General features: G+C 43.5%; 1 long non-coding RNA gene across 1 annotated transcript; it reads left to right on the forward strand.

The window, feature by feature from the left end:
* The first annotated feature begins 2145 nt into the window (after window positions 1–2145).
* On the forward strand, window positions 2146–6860 carry LOC112471513. Its single transcript, XR_003043331.1, has 3 exons — window positions 2146–3646; window positions 3973–4080; window positions 6099–6860. It is a non-coding gene; the product is annotated as an uncharacterized LOC112471513 (long non-coding RNA).
* Window positions 6861–8485: the final 1625 nt, after the last annotated feature.

Raw genomic sequence — 8485 nt, forward strand, 5'->3', positions numbered from 1 at the left:
TTGTATTGAAAACAGGGCACATAATTTACTTGGTTTTATTTTTGAGGAAGGTTCACCTTAGAAAAATATCGGCAAGAGTGAAGAATTTCCTGGCAATAATGTAGGACATTATATCTTAAATCAAATATGAAAGACTATGCTCATCAGATTAAAAATGACACTAAAGTATGAAGTTTGAGTATAAAAATAGGTAGCTGCTATAAAAATTGCTATCCTAACATTTGGTTAAATCATATAAAAAATTAACTTATTCTCTTTTCCTGCTTTTCTTTAACCATAAGTTATTTTTAATCGCTTTTATTTTTTTCCTATTTGGTTCTTTTCCCATCATTACTCTGTTTTGTTTTGTTTTTTTTTAAATCTTATTTGTGGTTAACTCCTTTAGAATCACACATTTAACTTAAATGTTTACTTTTTAGCTAATGTTTCATATTTAATTATTTAACTTAATATGGTTAGTTTTCAGTTAATATGTTTCATATATTGATAAATATATTAATTCCATTTTGAAATTCCATCCCTTTTCCATATCCTTCCACATTTGTCAAGTTGTGAGAAATTTGATTCTAAAAAACTGGTCTCTAGTTCCTGTTTATATTTCTGCTGCTACTAGTAATAACGATTAATATCTATACAGCACCTTTCATTGTGCATTCCATTATTTAATATTTTTTTGCATTCATTTGGAAGATGAATTGAGTAGTTTCCATTTTGCCTACTTTACAAATAAGAGACTCTTGTCACAATTGGCTAGTGTCTACTCTTTCCAAAATTATTTAAGTAACAAGAGACTCCAGATGTCAGTTTATATTTTCGTTAAGTAGTCAGGAGAGTTTCTGGATGCTCCATATTAGACAAATTCAAGTAGCCTAACTTGAGCCTGTGAAAATCTAGTTAGTCAGAACTCAGCAATATCATTAAACCCCCTCCCATTTTTTTTTAAAGGAATTACAATGTGCAAAGTACTGTAGATACAGAGTAAAATAATGTTACACAGATGATTACAATTTGGAATTTTCATTCAAGGAAGATCTTATAAACTGAGGATGAATACAGACAAGCAACTATTTTCAAAAAAAACATGAAAAAAAAGTAGAATGAAATAGGTGTTATTGTAGAGATATCACCAAAGTGCTATGGGAATATAATGGAAGGGGTGATGATTTTGATTGGATTTGATGAGAAAAGGCTTCTTGGAGTAGTTGGCACTGGAATTGAGATTGAAGAATGAATGAGATTTTTATAGTCTCTTGTATTGGGTATGGTCTGTTAATTCTAATGAGGTTTTAGGTTCTTCGGATATGCTGAGGTTGAAGTTACCTCCTTAAGAGCTCTGGGAGGGTATTAGATCATTCTGAATATAAACATCCCAATACAATTTGGGTATAATGTACTTATTGGATGCATATAGTTTCTCTCATAATCATAACTCGAATTTACTGATAGGGAAAACAACATCATATCCATTTGAAATCATGAAATTTTAGAGCAGGAAAAGACCTTAGAAATTACCTATTTAACCCTCTTATTTAAAGAAGAAGGCACAAAGAGTCAGTAATTGACCAAGGTCACTCAGTTAACTTGAGCAGACATTTCCTCTATCAGAAGGTATTACTTTGGAATCGGCACCTTCCTATATCCATTATGGTAATTTTTATTGATGTTATGAAATAAAATCATTGAATCCTCACATCCGATTTTCAGAGAAGGATACTTTAAAGTCTGCAATGAACTTGTACATTGAGGTAAGTTTGAAGAACAGAAAATGAACCAAAGGCAGTAAACACGCTGGACTCGATACCTGCACAATGAAAATATGAAATAATCTGCACCTAGCAGGACTTTCAATCTTTTACTCACCTGGGGTGGAGTGGAGGACGAGATGAGAGAGAGAGAGAGAGAGAGAGAGAGAGCGAGCGCGAGCGCGAGAGCGCAGAGCGTGTCTCAAAGCCGCGAGGAGAGGTACCCTTTGTTTGACAAACCCTGAAAGGGAAGCCTCTTGTAGCAGCCCTTTCGTTCCCACCTCCAAGCGTTTGCTGAGCTGCTAGGTGGAGCCCGCGCGGTGGAGCCCGAGCGAACTCCAGATCCGGGTTTTGCTTGCCACCCCCTTCCCCCGGCGCGAGCCCCCTCCCCTGCTCTCGTCGCTCTTGGAGCTCGTCTGCCGGCGGCTCATTCTGGCCTTGGCTTCGGCCCCGGCTACGTCCGCCGAGCGCAGGCTGCACCGCCCCGGCGTACCCGCTCTCCGGCAGGCTCTCGGCGCGTCGCGCGGTCGCCTGCTTGCCCAGCACCTCTTGCCCCAGTTCCCAGGAGCGGGGATGCAGATGCTGCTAATGGTCCGGGTGGGCGCCGCTGCTGCCGCTGCTGGCTTTCCCGGGACTGCTTGTTGCCTCCGCTCCGGCAGCTGCTGCTGCTGCCTGTGACTCGCCCCCTCCCTTTTCTTTCTTCTCTTTTTGCCTCCGTCCTCTTTCTCTGGTTGTGCGCGCGCGCGGGTTGCACGGTTTGCTTTGGCAGGAGCTCTCTCGTGTGTGCGCGTGTGAGTGTGCGTGTCTGGAGAGCGCCAGAGCCTTGCTCGCTCTCTGGGAGTCGAAGAAGAGAAAGAACCGAAGAGGCGGCGGCGGCGGCGCGGAGCCTGGGGCCGCGCAATGAAGCTCCCACATGCCCGCAGCTGCCGGGTCCGGCCGGCGAGCTAATCAGCCAACCCCCGGGCTTGGGGCTCTGCGGCCCCCGGGACGCAGCCCTCAGCTGCCCGGCGCCGGCTCCGCCTGCGCGCCCCAGCTGTGCACTGGGGAAGGAGTTTGCGTGGCCCTCGCTCCCGGTCTCAGCACAGGGTGCGGACACCAGAGGAGACTCTCAGCTGGGAGAGAACCTCGGGAGAAGAAGAAAGAGGAGGGTTTGGCGGAGAAGAACCCACCCCTGGCCCTCGTGGCTGCCCCTACCTATTCCATCGATCTCGCTTCCAGACGGAAAGGAGAGGGAAAGGAAGAAGAAGAAAAAGAAAGAGAAGGGGGTGGGGTGGGAGAACTGGATATAAAGACCGGCTGGGGGGATGGTGGAAGATTTTTGGTCTCTTCAGCAGCGTCTTTTCTTAAGCGGCGGCGGCGGCGGCAGCAGCAGCAACAGCAGCAGCAGCAGCAGCAGCAGCAGCAGCAGAAGCAGAAGCAGAAGCAGCCCCAGCTATGACTGCCGCATGTTAATAGCTGCCGCTCGGGTCCCTCGGCTGCTGCTGGAGACAGAGCCTGACTCCGAAGTTGTGCAACTGTGGACTGGGAGAGACATTTGAACCCTCCTCTCTCTTGGCTCCGTTTTTACCCCTTCAGTGCGTGTGAAGATAGGAAACGTAAAGGAAGACGAGCATTTGGTTCTTCTTCTTTTTTTTTTTTTTTTCCCTTCCCCTTTCTCCGTGGCTGTGTAGCAGAAGAAAAGGAGGAAAGAGAGACTTTTTGTTGTTTCCTTGGCTGGGGTATCCACCCTCCTGCTGCCTCTCTGAGCTTTGGTTATCATCCTTTGCCGCGTGTGGTGGGGGTGTCTTCACTGGGGCCGGTCGGTATTTTGCCCCGGGCTCTATGGCTGGATTGTGGAAACTGCACCCGGCTGCAGGTTGTTGAGCAACTGATGGGACAATCTCAGGGACCGGCGGTTACGAAAGGTAATTCTTCTCACTCTTCCTAATAGTGGTGGCCGGCGTCTGCCGGGCGGGCAACCGGGGAGTTGCAGAATTCACGCACACTCAACCTCCCACTCACACATTCGCCCACACACACACACTCATCTGATTGTGATGCGGGGCGTGAAGGGAGCCTCCTGCCTGGTGAGCCCTGGGGTTTGGCACGGGTTCGAGGTTTTCCCAGCTGTTGGGCGATTTTGCGGCCAAGCGGGATAAGGGGAGAGCGGACCCCGCGCATTTGCAGTCCAACACGCTGGGGAATGGGAACGGTTTCCACCCCGGGAATTTTCCCTCCTCTCTCACCCCAGTGTCATCCTCTGGAGGGGGCTGAAAGGCAGACCAGGGGGCGCCTTCTCTACGCCTCCTGGGAGCCAGCGCTGAAGGCGGGAGCAGGCTGGAGGACCGACAGACACCGGGTGAGGAGCTGGGCTCGGGGTGATGGGAACTACGGGGTGATGAGTCCTCCAGAGACGCCTGACTGGAGGATCTGTGGTGCATGCGTTTGCCCAGGTCGCGTCCCTGAGTGGTAGAGCTGCGCTACCTCCCCGCACCCACCCCGCCCGTTGTGTCCCCTTCACGGCAGTTTGGTTTAGACCTGCTTGCCCGGTCTTTGTTAGGCGGTTTGGTTGGAGAAAGCTGCTACTTTCGTGGGTGGCCCGGGGCGGCTCGGTGTTGGGAGTGGACACAGGGCGGAGGGCGGTATTGCAGGAATCCGGGCAGCCGGGGCGGGGTGGGCAGAGCATTGGTGGCCGCGGTTGACTGGGTTACAGGTAGGAGGGCAGGCGTCCCAGACCTTACAGGAGGAGAGGCTCCGGGTGTCTCCAAGCGTCAGTGCCACCGCGCCCCCGCCGCTGGAGCTCAGGGGCTCAGCATGCCAGGCTCCACGGCAGTATAGGTGGGTGGGTGTGTATGTTAGCTCGAGAGGGCGGGGGGCGACCTTCGCTACCAGGGTTAGTTGTCTGCTGTGCGTGTCTGTGTGTGCGCGTTTGTGCGCTCTGGGAATGGCCGGGCGATATTTGCGCGGATGGCAGAGCTGTTGCTACTTAAGCTGAGCTTGCTTATTGAAATCACCTGGGATCCTCTAAACTGGAAAATCTGGTTTGAGGAGGCCACGGGGACCCCATAGGAGTATCGGGGAAGCCCCACAGTTGTCCCCTTTCCCCCAGAGAGGAGCACCTCCGCTAGATGCGTGCAGCGCGTGAGAATCCCTGGTGCAGCGCTCCGACTCACCCCAGATTGGAGGATCAAGGGATAGAGTAATCATCTCTTCGGTTTACTGAAACAATTGAGTCAAGCCAGCATAACCCCTTGTGCCTGGAATTCTCTGGCCACTTCACTCGCCCCGGTAGAAACGTGTGCTGCTTTATTTATGGCCAGAGATATCAGAGCAATTGGGCTAACTCGAGGCGTGCAAGCCACCTCTGGGTGTCTCCTCCTTGTGCCTGTGTGTGCTCCTGCCTGCGGTAGTTAGAGCACGTTGTAAACAACGGTGTTAGCAGTCCTGCCAGAGTCTCCTTTCCACCAAACCTAGTGGTGCCTGTTGTGTTTACTTTCTTGGGTGGATTACTCATTAGGAAGTATAAGCCTTCTTGCACCTCTGCTGTTACATCCTTCCAGCCAGCTGCTGGGGAAATGAGGAGAAGCATAGACTCTGGCAGGAAGGAAAAATTGCCTTCTGTGTTTTGCTCTGAAGTAAATAGACAGTCTGCTAATTTAGTGTCATATGGGTTAGCAACACTAGTTAAATGTCATTTTAGAGTCTATAAAGAAACACTTCTTGAGTAATTTTAATTAGGAGAATATTTTTTTATTTCCCTATTAGGTTAAACAGAGTACACCAGATTTCCCTGGTATATTTTTAAATATGAAATGATACTAAATGACCTGGAGTTCTAGCGCCCAGTTTGTTTGTGGATTACAGATAGAATCATCAGTTCTTTTACAGTATCACGGAAGGGATTTTCAGATAATTTGTATAGGAATTAAAAAGATACTTGTTTTAAAGTATCTCTCAGCTTTGTTTCACTTTTTTTTTTTGTAACCAAAGCAAGGGTTAAAACTATACAAAGATAAACAATTTTTAAAAGTTGAAACTGCTTTTCAGTTTCAATAATTAAAAGGTATTAAATTCCTTAGTTGTAGGTTAGCTCTGACTGCTTTGGTGTTTGTTGCCAATGGCTATGCTTTATTTTGTTTTAAAAAGTATAGCACTGTAAATGTAAAAGGGTACTTTGGTACTATAATTTCTAGATTTTCTAATATCTTGAAAATGCTTAGGTTAAAAAAAAGGAGTACAGACTCATTGATATCTGATTTTAAGTTATTTTTTTTTTTTATGTGATACTGCTGGTAGTGGTCATCTTAAGAGAAAACTTAGAGAATTGTGATTTAATTCATGAGAATCTAGCTTCATATAATTGTTTCATTTCTACAGGATATGTATTAAAGTCTACACTTGCAAATATTTCTGAAGATTAAAGCATACTTGTCCTCTCATTTTGGAAGATCTAATCACCATGATTCCCAGTTCTTACATTAGAAGATTTGATCAGATCTGTTCTTTGTTTCCTAGCAGCATGTGTTTCCTAGCAGTCATACATTCCACAGGTCCTGATGTCATTAGAACTGTGTCTGTCAGTGTATTGTGCTGTCTTTAGCTGAAGGTGAATGTGTCAGAGTGCTTGAATGCCATTCATTAGCACTTTATCACTGAATATTCAATAACCTGCTCCATTGATGTATATGGTTAACTGGACTATTTCTATGAACTCGGGGTAGAAGGAATGTTTAGTATAAAGGTTTATGTGAACTATATCCATTTTTTAGAAAGACATGTTAGGCTGCATCAGGCATCATTGGCCTGGAGTGATAAGCCCACATGTGTTTTGCCTGATGGAGAATTGCTTTTGATGTCTTCTTTTAAGTTGCTTGGTGTGATTATCCTTCAAGTTGAGAGTGCTCTCAAAATATGAATGGAGGGTCTTTTAGAAATGATTTTCTTCATAATGATCTTCTTACATTTTGGAGATTTAACTATTCCTTTCACTAGGAATAATAGTATGAGAATTACTAGTTCCAGCTATTGTGCCTGGCATTGTTTCTACCAATTAGGAAAGGCAAAATTTTGATAAACTTGATTTACGTTTGGTGAGCAATAGCCAAGGAAATCCTCAATAGAAGACAAAAAAAAAAAAAATACACACACACACACAAACCTAAAAAGTTAGTCAAATAATATACACAATGCTAGACTGAATTGTTTTTAAAATTTTATTTGGACCACTTTAACCATTGGCTAAAACTCTCTTTGAAAAGGGCTACTACTTATGAGTGGCAGTTGCTTTTAGAAATGGGGCATTTTATTTTTCGTCCGGAATTCAGTAAGGAAAACTGATTTTGATTTTTGTGTTTAAGAATAAAAAGTGTTTTTGAGAAATGCTATTTAGCCTTAATTTAGCATGGTATGAATGGCTAGAGCAGTTGGAGTTAAATGCTCTTTCCTTAAATTTCACAAATGGATATTTTCCCTTTGATTTCTTAGATTTGCATTACATTCAAAATATGCATTTGCTCACATGGGGAGGAACCCTAAAGACAAAAGCTGTATTGTAATTTAGCATTTGTTTGCCTGCAAGGACATATTTATGCTTAGATTACTATTACATTTATGTCTTTTTCTTTTATGCAAATGTGTTTCTTTATGGAATATCCTATTTTATAATAAAATGTAAAATATTCAAATATGAGTAAGGTCCTTCTGACATTTTCTCTTTGTTATCTGTGTGTGTGTGTGTGTGTATTTAGAGTTGTCTATCAGTGGGGAGAAAAATCCAGATTTTCATTCATTGAGATTTTGATATTGCTGTTTATTGGCTACTTTGAGAAAGTAAGTATGCCTCTTGATAGCATTTATGAGTCCTAAGATATGTGTATTTTCCCCAAATATTTTAATGTCATTACAGTGCTCTAAGTGTCTATGTGGTCCAATTAATTAATCCTACTACTGCATAAGTAACCAGGTGTAATTTTGTTTTTAGAATTGTGACATGCTTATATATTCACAAATACAAAATATATTTAAAAAATTAGCATTACTACTCTGAAGCAATCGAACTTTTCCATTTGTTTTATGAAGTGGGTGAAAAGGGAGAGTTCTTTCTATATTTGATCATAACAGATTCTGTAAATCTTAATAATTTATGTATTGCTTATGTCTCATTGACACTGAAAACAAGAATTTAACATGAATGAATTTCTTCATAAAAGTGAGTACTTATATTAGAAGAAGTTCATATTTGGTCCATATTATTTGAGAATATTGTTGGTGGTAATCTTTTTTTTGCGTGTGAAAATTATCTCTGGGATGGAAAAATAAGTCACCCAATTAAATATTTCTGTCTGGTAAAACTTCTATGTCAGTTATTTTGTAGAGCAGATGATCTTTCTTCTCAAAGTGTATTCTGGGGAAACCTGTGGGTTTCTGAGACCCTTTCAGAGGATCTGTTAAGAGGAAACATTTTTATAATAATGCTAAGATGTTATTTGCCTTTCACTCTCATACATTACCAAGTGCATAATATGTGATGACATCATTGCTCTGATGACATATGGCAAGTATGCTCGTGCATTCTTGTTTAAAATTTTTCCCAGTTTAACTGTTGACTGTTAATAAATATCAACACAACCCAGAGCTGCTTTAGGTCATCAGTTTTTAAGCATGTAAAAGGGTCCTGGGACCAGAGAGTCTCACAGTCCCTGACAATTGATTTTTCTAAAATCTGCTTTCTTATATGCACAAGTGTCACCTCATCTGACCATACA

The sequence above is a fragment of the Pteropus alecto genome, unplaced genomic scaffold (genome assembly GCF_000325575.1).
Source record: "Pteropus alecto unplaced genomic scaffold, ASM32557v1 scaffold57, whole genome shotgun sequence".
NCBI classification, from domain to species: Eukaryota; Metazoa; Chordata; class Mammalia; order Chiroptera; family Pteropodidae; genus Pteropus; species Pteropus alecto.